Raw genomic sequence first — 17334 nt, 5'->3', positions numbered from 1 at the left:
GTGAATTTAACTCAGATGACCTTTATATCTACTACTGTGGGCAGGAATCCCTTAGAAGAAATGGAGTAGCCATCATAGTCAACAAAAGAGTCCAAAATGCAGTACTTGGATACAATCTCAAAAACAACAGAATGATCTCTGTTCGCTTTCAAGGCAAAACATTCAATATCACGATAATCTAAGCCTATGCCCCAACCAGTAATGCAGAAGAAGCTGAAGTTGAATGGTTCTATGAAGACCTACAAGACCTTTTAGGACTAACACCCAAAAAAGATGCCCTTTTCATTATAGGGGACTGGAATGCAAAAGTAGGAAGTCAAGAAACACCTGGAGTAACAGGCAAATTTGGCCTTGGAGTACGGAATGAAGCAGGGCAAAGGCTAATAAAGTTTTGCCAAGAGAATGCACTGGCCATAGCAAACACCCTCTTCCAACAACGCAAGAGTAGACTCTACACATGGACATCACCAGATGGTTGACAATGAAATCAGATTGATTATATTCTTTGCAGCCAAAGATGGAGAAGCTCTATACAGTCAGCAAAAACAAGACCGGGAGCTGACTGTGGCTCAGAGCATGAACTCCTTATTGCCAAATTCAGACTTAAACTGAAGAAAGTAGGGATAACCACTAGACCATTCAGGTATGACCTAAATCAAATCCCTTATGACTATACAGTGGAAGTGAGAAATAGATTTAAGGGACTAGATCTGACAGACAGAGAGCCTGATGAACTATGGACAGAGGTTCGTGACACTGTACAGGAGACAAGGGTCAAGACCATCCCCATGGAAAAGAAATGCAAAAAGGCAAAATGGTTGTCTGAGGAAACCTTACAAAGAGCTGTGAAAAGAAGAGAAGTGAAAAGCAAAGGAGAAAAGGCAAGATATGTCCATTTGAATGCAGAGTTCCAAAGAATAGCAAGGAGAGATAAGAAAGCCTTCCTCAGTGATCAATGCAAAGAAATAGAGGAAAACAACAAAATGGGAAAGACTAGAGATCGCTTCAAGAAAATTAGAGATATCAAGGTAACATTTCATGCAAAGATGGGCTCAATAAAGGACAGAAATGGTATGAACCTAACAGAAGCAGAAGATATTAAGAAGAGGTGGCAAGACTACACAGAAGAATTGTGCAAAAAAGATCTTCACGACCCAGATAATCACAATGGTGTGATCACTCATCTAGAGCCAGACATCCTGAAATGTGAAGTCAAGTGGGCCTTAGAAAGCATCACTACGAACAAAGCTAGTGGATGTCATGGAATTCCAGTTGAGCTATTTCAAAGATGATGCTGTGAAAGTGCTGCACTCAATATGCCAGGAAATATGGAAAACTCAGCAGTGGTCACAGGATTGGAAAAGGTCAGTTTTCATTCCAATTCCTAAGAAAGGCAATCCCAAAGGATGCTCAAACTACCACACAGTTGCACTCATCTCACACGCTAGTAAAGTAATGCTCAAAATTCTGCAAGCAAGGCTTCAGCAATACATGAACTGTGAACTTCCAAATGTTCAAGCTGGTTTTAGAAAAGGCAAAGGAACCAGAGATCAAATTGCCAATATCCGCTGGATCATCAAAAAAGCAAGAGAGTTCCAGAAAAAACATCTATTTTTGCTTTATTGATTACACCAAAGACTTCGACTGTGTGGATCACAATAAACTGTGGAAAATTCTGAAAGAGATGGGCATGCCAGACCACCTGACCTGCCTCTTGAGAAACCTGTATGCAGGTCAGGAAGCAACAGCTAGAACTGGACATGGAACAACAGACTGGTTCCAAATAGGAGAAGGATGACATCAAGGCTGTATATTGTCACCCTGCTTATTTAACTTATATGCAGAGTACATCATGATAAATGGTGGGTTGGAAGAAGCACAAGCTGGAATCAGAATTGCCGGGAGAAATATCAATAACCTCAGATATGCAGATGACACCACCCTTATGGCAGAGAGTGAAGAAGAACTAAAAAGCCTCTTGATGAAAGTGAAAGAGGAGAGTGAAAAAGTTGGCTTAAAGCTTCACATTCAGAAAACTAAGATCATGGCATCTAGTCCTATCACTTCATGGGAAATAGATGGGGAAACAGTGGAAACAGTGTCAGACTTTATTTTTTGGGCTCCAAAATCACTGCAGATGGTGACTGCAGCCATGAAATGAAAAGACGCTTACTCCTTGGATGGAAAGTTATGACCAACCTAGACAGCATATTAAAAAGCAGAGACATTACTTTGCCAACAAGGGTCTGTCTGGTCAAGGCTATGGTTTTTCCAGTGGTCATGTATGAATGTGAGAGTTGGCCTGTGAAGAAAATTGAGTGCCAAAGAATTGATGTTTTTGAACTGTGGTGTTAGAGAAGACTCTTGAGAGTCCATTGGACTGCAAGGAGATCCAACCAGTCCATCCTAAAGGAGATGAGTCCTGGGTTGTCATTGGAAGGACTGATGCTGAAGGTGAAGCTCTAATACTTGACTACCTCATGCAAAGAGTTGACTCGTTGGAAAAGACCCTGATGCTGGGAGGGATTGGGGGCAGGAGGAGAAGGGGACGATAGAGGATGAGATTTCTCAATGGTATCACCGACTCGATGGGCATGAGTTTGAGTAAACTCTGGGAGTTTGTGATGGACAGGGAGGCCTGGGCTGGTGCGATTAATGGGGTTGCAAAGAGTCGGACACGACTGAGCGACTGATCTGAACTGAACTGACGCCAGGCAACTGTGGATGAAAAAAAAGTTAACAATGAATCTCAGAAAGAAATGGAAAATTTTATTCAGGCCAATCTGAGGATTATTACTTTGGAGACAGTCTTTTAGCAAGCTCTGAGAACTGTTCCATCTATTAGAGGTCAGACAGAGCACAGCTATACATATTTTTGAGATAAAGAGCTTTGCATCAGTTGTTGTATTGACAGTTGACACAATCCAGGTCGGTATGTACAAAGCAAGCAGTGGGTCATCATGACCCTTTACCCCTTACAAGATTAAGAAGGACTATTATCTCCTAAGGAGGTTGGGTTAGGGAATTCTCTTGTGGTCCAGTGGTTAGGACTCAGCATTTTCAGTGCTGGAGCCTGGTTTCAATCCCTTGTCAAGGAGCTAAGATTCTGCAAGCATGTGGCATAGCAAAAAAAAAAAAAAAAAAAAAGAAAAAAAAAGCATAAAGAAAAACTAAGGAGGTCTCATTAATGTAGATGCAGTGTATATAGTAAAGGGAAAAGAGGAGGGCTGAATGGGTGGAGAAAAATTTTATTTAATTTTTTCTTGTCTTGCTATAAAATATAAAGTTTATTTTATCACCTAGTTCCTGTCTCTTCCAAGTTATTTTGTAAGCTGAAGAGGTTGAAAGAAATGGAATAAAGTGCTTGTAATTATTATTGTCTTTCTTGTATTTTGTCAAAATTGTTAGTTGTTGGATGACAAGATATGTGTGTGTTGAGTCACTCAGTCGTGTCTGACTTTTTGCGACCCAATGGACTGTAGCCCAGCAGGCTCCTCTGTCCATGGGATTTTCCAGGCAAGACTACTGGAGTGAGCTGCCATTTCATTCTCCAAGGAATCTTCCCAACCCAGGGATTGAACCCTGCATCTCTTGTATCTCCTGCATTGGCAGCCAGATTCTTTACCCCTGAGCCACCAGGGAAGCCGTCTAGGTACTAGGTACCATCATGTAATAAAAGACAGATTAAAAGAAAAAAATCCAACAGAAGGTTAATAACATATATACCTACTGCATACAGGGTAAGCACCTAAGAAAACTAACTCTCCAAAATAATTGGGCTTCCCAAGTGGTGCTAATGGTAAAGAACCCGCCTGCCAATGCAGGAGACATAAGAAATGTGGGTTTGATCCCTGGGTTGAGAAGATCCCCAAGAGCAGGGCATGGCAACCTACTCCAGCATTCTTGACTGGAGAATTCCATGAACAGAGGAACCTGACAGGCTCAGTCCATATGGTTACAAAGAGCTGGACATTACTGAAGTGACTTAGCATGCATGCATGCACATTACCTTAATTAATGTCTTCAGAAAGCTATTGGAGGGGAGGTGGGGAAGACCTGTTACTTGTAGATTATCAGGTAAAGCATAGTGACAAATAGCAAGAGTAAGGTTGTTATGCAAATCTAAATCATTGCCCCTTCCATTGATAAGAGTTTCTAAAGATTTTAGTTATCCTTCTATTCCTGCTACAGAGATGGAAACTCCTTTATTCATAGAGATTTCCCTTATAAATGCCACATATGTTGATGGAAAACAAATAGACTGCCAGATATTTCTTCAGCTAAGCTTGATTTGTTTGGGATCAACAGAGAGTTTCAATTCAGGATCTGCAATGATAGGGAACCATGTACAAGTGTCAGCATAGCAGAGGATAGGAGGAATCTTTTACAGAGGGGACAAGGAAGTTGGGAGGGCTCTAATAGATGAAAAGGTCATGAACTTTCATTGGCTAAGTTTTTGCCAGAAAAAAAGAGAAATTTTCTTTCTGTTGAGCTGTGCTATCATGGCAGGGCAGGACAACTCTCCCTTCCACTTTCCCAGCTCTATTTAATTGAGGTTTCTGTTTAATCTTTTTACACTTATAAAATGGTAACTTCCACTCTTTTCAGATTTGCCTTTGTCTGCAGCCTCTCAAAAATAATCATCTCAGGATAATAAATTTGCCAAACAAACATATTTTGCATGGCTTATTTTGCTCCCCTCCAATTGTGACTAAGACAGTTATTGATTGCTCCCCTGAGCTTGACTAGACCTTAGGTATTTTTCTTCAGTCTATACCTTGACCTCCATTTTCTTAGAACATTTACTTTAGAAAACATAAATTTCCTCTTTAATCCTTTGAAATGTAAACCTTTTAAAAACCCTCTTGTTAGCTTTTTAGTCTAGGATTGTCTTTCAAAGGGATCTGTGCCTCTGAAATGTATTAATTTATGGAGATAATGCTATTTCTCAAAACTTGTGGGAAAATAAGAGTTTAATTTCAGCAGGTGCTTCACTTCTAGTGAAACTTAGCAGGACACTGTTAGGGTCTAGAGGACAAGTCCTTTTTGTGACTCATTTCTTATTTATTGGAAATAGGTTTCATTTAGCCTCCAAGACATTTTCTGAATTTCAAAGGGCAGATTCAAACAATTGCTAATCAAGGAAGGGAGGGAATGCAGAAACAAGGGAGGGGCAGCCAAGAAATATTTGTTCAGTCCCTCAATTGTGTCTGACTCCTTGAGATCCCATGGACTACAGCACACTAGTTTTCCCTGTCCTTCACCATCTTCCAGAGTTTGATCAAACTCATGTCCATTGAGTCAGTAGTGCCATCCAACCATCTCATCCTCTGTCACCGCCTTTTCCTCCTGCCTTCAATCTTTCCCAGCATCAGGATCTTTTTCAGTGAGTAGGCTTTTCACATCAGGTGGTCAAAGTATTGGATCTTCAGCATCAGTCCTTCCAATGAATATTCAGGGTTTATTTCCTTTAGGATTGACTGGTTTGATCTCCTTGCAGTCCAGGGGACTCTTAAGAGTCTTCTCTAACACCACATTTTGAAAACCTCATTCTATAGCACTCAGCATTCTTTATGGTCCAACTCTCACATCCATACATGACTACTGGAAAAGTCATAGTTTTGACCATATGGACCTTTGTTGGCTAGAAACAGTGGAGCAGCTATCAAAGTAGGGTCCTGGTTCCTCCTCAAGGAACATACATTAGATTATCTTTAGGCTTTTTTGCACCCCCCCCCCCCCCCACCAAATGGAGGGTACCTGAGCACAAGATTCTTGAAGTACTGCCCTGTTGCCCCACTACCAATCAATCAGAAGAAAATCCCACACCTTAAATCTCTCACGGCAAATTCTGCATATCAAAAACTTTCCCCCCGCAGTCCACCAGTGAGTTTGGAGTTCTTGAGCATGAGTCACCTCTTCTTCTTCCTTGGCCCTGCAATAAACCATCCTCTGCGCCAAACTCTGATGCTTCAGTTTGTTTTGGCTCACTGTGCTTTGGGCACATGGGCTACGTTGAGTAACACAAATTGTGAAATTATCTCTTAACAAGAAGATAAGAGAAACCTTACTTTTCCTTTGAGGAAAGAATATTAGCAAATATAGATGGTCTTTGATTCTTCCCCACCATCCTCAGTTCTTAAAAGACTTCCCATTCTTTGTTTCAGCGAGACTGAGTGCAAGAACTGGATCTGTGGACTGTCTTCCCTGTTGCTAATTTTGCTCATCTTGTGCAGTGTGATTTTTCTTTAATACTGAGATTTAGAACTGGACATGGAACAATGGACTGGTTCAAAATTGGAAAAGAAGTAACATCAAGGCTGTGTATTGTTACCCTGCTTATTGATTTCTATGAAGAGTACAGAATGCAAAACACTGGGCTGGATGAAACACAAGCTGGAATCAATATTGCTGGGAGAAATATCAATAACCACAGATATGCAGATGGCACCACCTAAGGACTTCCTTGGTAGCTCAGTTGGTAAAAAATCTGCTTGTAGTGCAGGAGACTAGGTTTGATCCCTGGAAGATCCTCTGGAGAAGGGAATGGCAAACCACTCCAGTATCATTGCCTAGAAAATCCCATGGACAGAGGCATCTGGTGGGCTCCAGTCCCTTGGATCGCAAGAGTTGGACATGACTTAGTGACTAAACCACCACCACCAATGGCAGAGAGTGAAGAAGAACTAAAGAGCCTGTTGATGCAGGTGAAAGAGGAGAGTGAAAAAGCTGGCTTAAAATTCAGCATTCAAAAAAATAAGATCATGGCATCCAGTCCCATCAATTCATGCAAATAGATGGGGAAACATTGGAAAGAGTGAGAGACTTTATTTTCTTGGGCTCCAAAATCACTCTGGATGTGACTGCAGCCATGAAATCAAAAGACACCTGCTTTTTTGGAAGAAAAGCTATGACTAACTTAGACAGTATATTAAAAAGCAGAGACATCACTTTGCTGACAAAGGTCCATCTAGTCAAAGTTATGGTTTCTCCAGTAGTCATGTGTTGATGTGAGAGTTGGACTATAAAAAAAGCTGAATGCTGAAGAACTGGTGCTTTCAAACTGTGATGCTGGAGAAGATAATTGAGAGTTTCTTGGACAGCAAGGAAATCAAGCTAGTCAATACTAAAGGAAATCAACCCTGAATACTTACTGACAGAACTGATGCTGAGGTCCAATATTTTGGCCACCTGATTTGAAGGGCCAACTCCCTGGGAAAGACCGTGATGCCAGGAAAGATTGAAGGCAGGAGGAGAAGGGGACGACAGAGGATGAGATGGTCGGATGGCATCATTGACTCAATGGAAATGAGTTTGAGCAAGCTCCAGGAGACGGTGAAGGAGAGGGAAGCCTGGCAGGCTGGAGTCCATGGGGTCTCAAAGAGTCAGACATGACTCATTGACTGAACAACAGCAAATAACATTTGACAATTACGGAGAACAATGCTAATGCAGTTGTTAGTGTTAAAAATCAATCCCGGTTGTACATGGGTCTAAAATTTGAATTTTAAGAGTCTACATATTTGCTTTTAGTAAATATGGTGGGACTCTGTTCATGTAATGGGAATTGGATAAGGAAAATAAGCCTTTAATCAAATGATACATTTACCCATGTGTGTGTGTGTGTGTGTGTGTGTGTGTGTGTTAGTCACTCAGTTGTGTCTGACTCTTTGTGACCCATGGACTCTAGCCCACCATTCCTCTGCCCATGGAATTCTCCAAGCCAGAAAACTGGAGTGGATTACCATTCCCTTCTCCAGGAGATCTTCCTAACCCAGGAATGGAAACTGGGTCTCCTGCATTGGCAGGTTCTTTATCCTCTGAGCCACCAGGGAAGCATATTTGCCCATAAATAAAAGCAAAAATATACATATGATGTTATGGTTGGAAAAATGAAAAGATAGAAATTCGAAACTTATGGTCAAAGAATACTTGTTTCAAAAGCAGAAACAACAAGGAAACAACTTTGTTACTACTTATAAGAAAGCATTTGACCTGTATTCTTCAGATGACTCTAGTAACTGTGTATTGTTTTCACATAACACTTTTCACCTGGGAATTTCATAGGTGTCTGAGCTAGCAAGGATTATGGTTGACATCTAGCAGGTGAGGAAATGAATGCTTAAGTAAATTTTCCATGGTCACAAAATTAATTAGTGGTAGTCATGCTATTTTACACCATTTGTAAATTTATTCAATGACAAAACTCATCTTGTACACAATATTTCAATATGATGGCTTGGGGGAAATTAAACAATTAAGGAAATAACTTTTTAGTCAAAAAAGGAAAAGTCAGAAAGGAAATCAGTGTAGGAAAAATCGTGATAAAGACTTCAAATAGATGTATATAAAAAAAGAAAACAACCAAAACCCAAATGCTTGTCTGTGAGTATTAAAAATCAATTTTCTAGCTTATTATTCCTTCTCATTTTGAAATCACTTTTCTTGATTGTTGTTTTCTTTCTTTTCCCTTGTAGCACCTCTCTGATATGCTGATTACTTAATGAATGTTTATCTTTGTGTAACAATTCAAGAATGTTTGTATTGTAGAATGTTGCCTTTGTAGTCTTGCTTTTAATTGAGCTACAGATGTTATACTTATGAAAGTAATAATAATCTCATTAGGCATGAATGTGTTTGCAATACAAAAACCTAAGAATTGAGGATGCAAAGTTTTTTTTTTTTTATAGAAAATGTGATATTATTTGTAAAAACAAACAGATACTCATGTATTTTGCAATAATTATAAAAGTCTTCGGACAGTCAGTGTTGCTCACAAGTTAAATTAAAAGTTTCTTTACAACTTTGATTTCAAATTCTGTCATAGGAAGATTCATCATTACTGACTGAGGTCTGTTTTGTTTCTGAAAGTGAGTCCTTTACCTTTTATGGTCACACTTATTTTGGATTATTGGAAAAGAATTTTAAAATCCTAAAAATGTGGGGGCATTGGCTACACTGTCTTTATTCCTGATGTCTTTAAAAGTGTTGTTTTCTTTTTAAGAACATCAGTAGCTTTGTAATATATACATCAGTAGCTTTGTAATATCAGTAGTAATATATTTTATTACTTTTTCAACTCGTGAAATTTAACTATTAACTACAGTATAGGTAATTTACTTATTTTTATTTTTTTTCAGTATAGGTAATTTAGATTTGTTTTTTCCAAAATACTTCCACAGGATGACCTTTGAAAAAAAGAGTTCAATATTTTATCAGAAACCTATGTACACAGCTGCAAATCCTCCTGACTTCACTTCTTTCCCAGAAGCTGCTGCAACCACCAGTACTGAGCATTCCCTGGATAACTTAAAATAGGTGTAATCTGACAGTCATTCTCCTCAAGCTCTGTCCACATACTTCTCGCTGCAGTTGGCCTTCCACATCCTCAAGTTCTACATCCACAGGTTCAAACAATCAATGATCAAAAATATTTGACAAAAATATTGCAGAAAATTCCCCAAAGCAAAATTTGAATTTGCAACTATTTATGTAGCATTTGTGATTCCCTGGTGGTTTAGTGGTAAAGAATCCACCTGCAACACAGGAGACGTGGGTCCGATTCCTGAATTGGAAAGATCCCCTGGAGAAAGGAAATGGCAACCCACTGCAGTGTTCTTGCCTGGGAAACCCCATGGATGGAGGAACCTGGAGGGCTACAGTCTATGTGGTTGCAAAGAGTTGGATGTAGCTTAGTGACTAAACAACAACAGCACTGTAGTAATTACATTGTATTTAGAACTATTAATATAGCGTTTTCCTGGAGGAAGGCACGGCAACCCACTCCAGTGTTCTTGCCTAGAGAATCCCCGTGGACAGAGGAGCTACAGTCCATTGGGTCGCAAAGTGTTGGACACAACTGAAGAGATTTAGCACACACACAGAGCATTTACATTGCATTAGGTTTTGTGTCGACATACATAGTGTAGTATGCACCACACTATTTTATAGAAGGGATCTGAGCTTTTGCAGATTTTGGTATCTACAGGATGGGGGAGGTAGGGGCCTGGAACCAACCCCCTGTGGATACTGAGGGTGAACTGTATATCTTCTGTGCCCCTCTGATAGAATGGGGTGGACTATTTGAGGAAACTCACTCTTACACATGCAAATTTTGGGAATACTGGGAAAGTTGATACCTGTGAGGTTACCTTAGACCCCAGGGTCTGCAATTAAGTCTGGAAGATAAGGGCTTGCCCCTTAAATCCCTTAGGTGTAGAGTTTTAAAACTCATTTCATAAGCCATCTCAAATGCCAGAGAAAGCTACCACTAGTTATCCACAATGACAAATTTGTAATGAGATCTTTTATTAGTGTTTTCTAGTCATTCATACTGGCCTCCTGAGATTAAAGCTCAGCTTTGGAGAATGAGGATAACATTTACCTGTAGGTATTTTTGGCAGATGCTGTCTTATATTTCAGAATTAATTCATAAAATGTGTTTATCACACGGGAAACTGAATAATCCTATACTAAATAAACATGTTTAGCTTTGTGAATTTCTTAAGGTTAGCACTTCATAAATCCCCACTTTCACCACATAACAGTTATTTCTATTGTAACTCCTTAAGAATTGTTGACCTAAAGATGAGCAATGGAATGCTATGTGAAAAGCATGGATATCACTGGGTAAGTGTTAGCTCTGCTCACGTTTCAGCTTAATATCAATTACACTGAAACATGAGTGTTTCATGCTTACTGATGCTTACTCTCTAAACAACCTTCCCATATAGACTAGACCTAATGTTGAAGGCTATTATCTGAAGGGCTGATGATTCTGATTTTAGCTCTTATTATCTGACCCTAATAACTCAATAAAGATAGTAATTTTTAGATTAATTGATAAAAATAATACTGAAATAATTATGATGTGTCACCCATTATGGAGAATTCTTTATAAAATGAGACCATTTCTGCCCTCAATAAGCTTAAAAAAAATTAAAAAATACATATGTGAAAGTAAAAATTGTGATAGCATTTTTTGTTTGCTTATTTACTATTTATAAACATCATTTTCCTTGACTTCCAACCATGTGGAAGATGGCACTTCTGTACCCTTTAAGGTTAGCTGGGTACCTTCCTTTGATCAATGAAGGTAAGAGGAAGTGACATGTGACATGTGGGAAAGCATTTGATTTCAGTTGCTCAAGTCCTGAGGCAGTTATTTCTCAGAAATTGTGGCAGCAGCTGCTTATGTGCAGAAAATATATGATGGAAACTGCCAGAATGTAGAGTCAACAGGTGGAGAACAGTTGTCCTGGAGATTCACTTGGAACCAATGCAGACCTGGCCTGAATGAAACACTGTGATAAAATATACTTTTTTGTTACTGCAGCTTGACTTAGCCTATGCTATGAAGAGGATAACATAGAAGCAATTAGGATGTACTTGTCAAGAACTGTGAAGTCTTGAGATTTTTGTCTTTTATAAAAGCTGACAAGTTAGCCAAGTACACTCTCATGGATTCAGGCAGAGGGTACCAGATTCCTAGGTCAGAAACAATGGCAGTAACCAGAGTATAAACATGTGCTCCAATTCCCCAAGCATCAGTTCCCACCAGGAAGCACAAAGGGCAGAAGACAATACCTGTACAGACTGTGGGATGCGTTATAGGACCGGAGCTCTGAGTTTAGAGTCTGAATCTTTTCTAATGGTCAGTGGGCTGCTTGAACTTTGCTCTGGAGAGAGACGTTATTATATTAGCCATGAGTATGTTCAGTGTTTCAACAAAGAAAATCACTATCTCCATATTCCAAGTCTGGCAGCAAACTTGTCCTTGTCTCCAGAAGGAGATGCTGTGTCTATCTTTCCAAGACTGTTTTTAGCATAACTTGCTTGAAGAGATAATCTAGCATAAAGACAATCAGTTTATCTGATTATAAGATGCCTGGGAGCATTGGAGACCCACAGAGAATTGTCTCCCAACAGTACTTGAGATAATTTCCTCAAGTTATTTGTTACTTTATATATACATATTTATTGGGTATATAGTATGGACCAAGTGCTCTTCCAGGCTCTGGAGATTGATTTCAAAAAAGTTGCTGCTCTCAGGGAGCTTGTATTGAAGTGTAGAGATGAAAAAATTAAACACAAAACAATTATATATAATGCTAATCATTAAAAAAAAAAAAGAAAACCAGAAAAGTAAAATGGAGAGTCATTTGAAAGCAAGAACAGGCAACTTTAATTGGGAAAAGAAGGTCTCTCTGAAGAGGAGGCAATACTGTACTAAGAATTGAATGACACAAAAAATCTAAGTAGGTGAAGATCAGGGGTAAGATCACTCCAAACAGAGGTGGAATGAGCTTGGCTTTCATCAGGAGAGGATGAAAGAGAATTCTGCTACTGTTATCACTAGTATTACAAACTGCTACAACTACTATAATGGCAGCAAGGTGGTGGATCTCTTCTAATCATTTTACATGTTGACATGAGAAGTCCAAGGCTCAAAGAAGAAGAAAGGTGGGGATGCTTAAGGAAAATGTGAAGGAGGAGAAAGAGGTGTGAAATAAGATCAAAATCATGGTAATGGCCAGAGGTGATATGACAGGTTTGAGGCTGCAGTGATGCCTACGCTTTGCAGGGCAGGTAGATTTCTGAGCAAGGTTTAACTAGGCAGAGAGGAGATGAGGATATAATGGATGTGAAAATCTTATAAACAGAAATGATGGGCAAAGGGAAAACTCCAAGCAGTGCCAGGAATGACAAACGGCAAATTAAATATGTATTTGTACTTCCTTCATGGTTCAAGTGTATGATCATATGGGTTGACTATGGAAGACAGGGCTGGAAAGAGGATTAATGGGATTTAGAAGGAAGCTTAGGTACCACTCAGAAGGATATTCTGATTTCTGACACTTTTCTGGAAAGGTAAGCATTCTGTGGAATGGCTTGAGTAAGCTTTGCTCTTAGAAGTATCCAAAGACAAATTTTGGAATGCTAAAAATTGATAAATCATAAATTTTGACCAAAGTTTGAGCTGGTGACAATTCAGGCAGAAATGTGTACCGCTGCTGAACAATTTGTCAGTGGAGTGTTGACATAATCTCCTTCTATGGACTTTGCTTGAAAACAAAATACATTTCTCATGTGCTCCACATCCATGGTCATTGAAAGACTTCATTAAAGAAAAGTTTGTATTCAGAGAAGACTGGAAGCAAAGATGAACCTTAGTATAAAGAGAGACAGATGTATAGAACAGACTTTTGGACTCTGTGGGAGAAGGCGAGGGTGGGATGACCTGAGAGAATAGCACTGAAATAAGTATACTATCAAGTGTGAAACAGATCGCCAGCCCAGGTTGGATGCATGAGACACGTGCTCAGGGCTGGTGCACTGGGGAGACCCAGAGGGATGGGATGGAGAGGGAGGCGGGAGGGGGGATCGAAATGGGGAACACATGTAAACCCATGGCTGATTCATGTCAATGTATGGCAAAAATCACTACAATATTGTAAAGTAATTAGCCTCCAACTAATAAAGATAAATAAAAAAAAAAAAAAAAGAAAAGGTAAAGTTACTCAGTCTTCTTCATTGCTCTTACCCTAAAGTGAAAGGAAAAGGAAAGAGTGCCTTTTTTTTTTTTTTTTTTTTTCATTTTGGAATATGTGTTCGTGTGTGTGCTCAGTTGTGTCTGACTCTGTGACCCATGGACTGTAGGCCACCAGGCTCATCCATCCATGAAATTTCCCAGGAAACAATCCTGGGATGGCTTTCCATTTCCTTCTCCAATTCATTTTGGTAAGAACACTTAACTTGAGGTCTACCCTCCAACAAATATTTGTGTTCAACATATTACTGTTGACTATAGGTACAGTGCCAAATAGCAGATCTCCAGAGCTGATTTCTCTTGCTTGATTGAAGATTTTGTAGTTAATAACTTTCTCTTTCCCTCTCCTCAGAACCCTTAGCAATAACCAATTTCACTCTTTGTTCCTATCAATTTGACTATTTTTGATACTCCTGTAAGTGGAATAAGGTAGCATTTGCTTGTCTGTGACTGGATTATTTCGCTTACCAGAATATCCTAAAGATTCATCCATATGGTTGCATATTACAGAATTTCCTTCTTTTAAAAAAGATGAATAATATTCAATTCTGTATATATACTACATTCTCTTTATCCATTCATTCATTCACTGATGGACATTTAGATTGTTTTCATATCTCAGTCATTGTAAGTAGTGTTGCAATGAACATAGGGAGTACTTATATCTCTTTGATAAACTTGATCAGTTCTTATGGATAAATACTCACAGGTGGGATTCTGGATCATATGATAATTTTATTTATTTTTAAATTTTTTGGATGGGCCAAGTCTTCATTGTGGTGTGCGGACTTCTCTAGTTGCCGCATTCAGGCTTAGTTGCCCCTCAGCCTGTGGGATCTTGTTTCCATGATCAGGGGTGGAGCCTTCACCCCCCGGGTTGGAAGGTGGATTTTTTAACCACTGGACTGCCAGGGAAGTCCTGATAGTTCTATTTTTAAGATTTTGTGAAACCTCCATACTGTTTCCCATGGATACTATACCATTTTGCATTCTTACCAATAGTGTGTGAGGGTTTCAATTTCTCCACATCCTTGTCAATATTTGTTGTCTTTTGTTTTTTGATAATAGCCATCCTGACAGGTGTAAGATACTTTATTGTGGTTTTGACTTACATTTCCCTGGTGATTAATGATATTGATCACATCAGTATAGATCGGATGAGACCAATTCACATTGTGGAGGGCAATCTGCTTCACTCAGTCTACCTATTTTCAAAGGTTAATCTCATCCAGAAATATCCTCACTGATATACCCTAAATAAGTTTAACTAAATACTTGGCTACCTCATGAACCAGTTATAATGACACATAAAGTTAACATCATAGTTCCTAAGAAATCTCCCCTGATCATTTCGGAGAGAAGTGTTGCCTCATTTCCGTGAACTTCCACACCACATGGAGCTTATCTCCTTTTTAGTTTTGTGTGCAGTCAATGCATTAGTCTCTTATGTATGTGACCTATCTTAGCTGGCTGTACTTAGTATATTGTTATTATTATCCTTGTGTTTGAACATTCATTTGAAATACAAGAGTCTCTCTAGTTTTCTGCCCAGAATGCTGTGAAAGTTTGGCTATTGTGAAAGCAGCTGTAAAATGGATTGACTTCTTTATTTTTGAGTATTAGCTTAAGTATGTATGAATATGCATGTGCAGTTCTACTCCTATGGTTCAGATACTGGATTTTCACTACTGGGAGTAGAGATACTATATGGTTTCTAGCCTATGGAAAGATTTCTTCTACTTTCAAATCCATGCAAGTTTTATTTTTTTCTTAAAAAAATCTTTACCTCCATTTAAATGTGTGATGTAACTAGATGTTGTTGTTTAGTTGCTAAGTTGTGTCTGAGTCTTTCCTGCCACAACATCAGACTCCTCTGTCTTCAGGATTTCCCAGGCAAGAATACTAGAGTGGGTTGCCATTTCCTTTTCCAGGGATCCAGGGATCAAACCTGCATCTCCTTCCTTGTCAGGGGGATTTTTTTTACCACTGAGCCACCAGGGAATTAGATAGAAGAGACTTAAATAAAATAAAGGAAAAACTTGTGTGATTCTTTATCATTGGGTTTTTGTAATGACAATTGTTTTTTATTCACTTGAGGCATTACTTTTGTGCAGGAGCACAGTTAAAAGAATTTCAAATAGCAAAGAATAAATTTTCTATAGAATAAATGAAAAACATGAAATTTTTTAAAGTGTAGGCAACTGGAGACTTAAAGGCGTATTGTTATGCTCTTATAAGAAGATTGGGGAAAAGAAAGTATTGAGATTTCAGAAACATATTTATAAAACCATTCTTTATAGTGATTTTATAAAACAGGAGAAAATCATGCAAACCAGCCTCTATATGTGAATATATATGTGAATACACCACTGCTGTCAGGGATTTTTTTAAAAAGATGTTTAAAAAAGAAACTATTTAGAAGAAACTACTCGGACACTTTTCTCAAAAATTTGAATCAGATTCTTGGAGTTCAGATATCTAGTTAACTATAAATGCATGCTTTGATGACTAATTTTATTGATCCTAACCAAGATTTGACTCACAATCTTAGATATTAATTGAAAAACCTTTTGAGAACAGAAATTTAAATATTTTAACTTATATCTTTTTAAAAAAACTTTTATTTTTATTAGTTGAAGGCTAATTACTTTACAATATTGTAGTGGTTTTTGCCATACATTGACATGAATCAGCCATGGATTTACATGTATTCCCCATCCCAATTCCCCCTCCTGCCTCCCTCCCCACCCCATGCAAAACTAAAATTTAAATATTTTAATGTGTACACAAGTGATGTACAGGAAATATATTATTTGTAGACCCATTATATTTTTATTCTTATTCAATGTGAACCAGACACTCCCTCTTTTGTGTATGTGTATGTGTATATACTCTTTGGGGTATGCCTAGATTTTAGTCAGTGTAATCACTGATCTTAAAATGATAAACTAAAGAGTGCAGCACACAGCATTATATTCTGGACATATGAAGGTTACAGTTCAATTCGCTGTAACCCCAGGGAAGCAGGCTCAGTCCTGTGTGATCTTTAAGTTTCCTACCTAGGAAGTTAGAAGGGGTTCTCAGTTGCTGCACCATAGGTGGCATAAAAAATTATACTTTCAGATCACACATCTGCTGGAGATGAGTAAGAAGTTTGATCTTGAAGACATAATTATTTGATACTTCCGTGTGCCCACTCATTATGATGCATTCGCAGCAGGAAACAGAAAGCACAACAGAGACAGTGTTGAACAGAATTCGCCCCTGAGTATCTTCCAACAGGATGCTTAAAAGTGGTGTATGACTCAGATGCTTCTCAAATGGTCTCTTCTGTTAGTCCATTGAGACCAACACTTGCAGACTTCCTTGAAAACTCTGAAAAAATAATCACCCCACTTGATTTCCTATTCTCTAGTTATTCAGCTAGAATATTTTCAATATTCAAATTGGAAAAGGTAAAATATTGTTTGTATTTTCATTTCCAGTTTGGATTTGAGCCTATTATTACACCTAAATGTATTTTTTCTTTTCTTCATCCAGCTCATAACCAAAATTATAACGGTGGCCATGACTACAGGGATCATGGAGTTAACATTTAAAGATCATTTACTATGTGACAGGCACTGCTTGCTGCTTCATAAAAATTTTCTCACTTAAACATCCCTAGAATAAGTATAAGCTACTCTGTGCCTAAGATTTTATATTTTACATAAGAGAAAACAGGCTTAGAAAAATGAAACACTTGACTGAGTTGTTCAAAACTGGTAAATGGTGAAAGTGAGATT

The sequence above is a fragment of the Muntiacus reevesi genome, chromosome 21, assembly GCF_963930625.1.
Source record: "Muntiacus reevesi chromosome 21, mMunRee1.1, whole genome shotgun sequence".
In the NCBI taxonomy this organism is placed as follows: domain Eukaryota; kingdom Metazoa; phylum Chordata; class Mammalia; order Artiodactyla; family Cervidae; genus Muntiacus; species Muntiacus reevesi.
Note: the sequence above shows the minus strand (reverse complement) of the source record.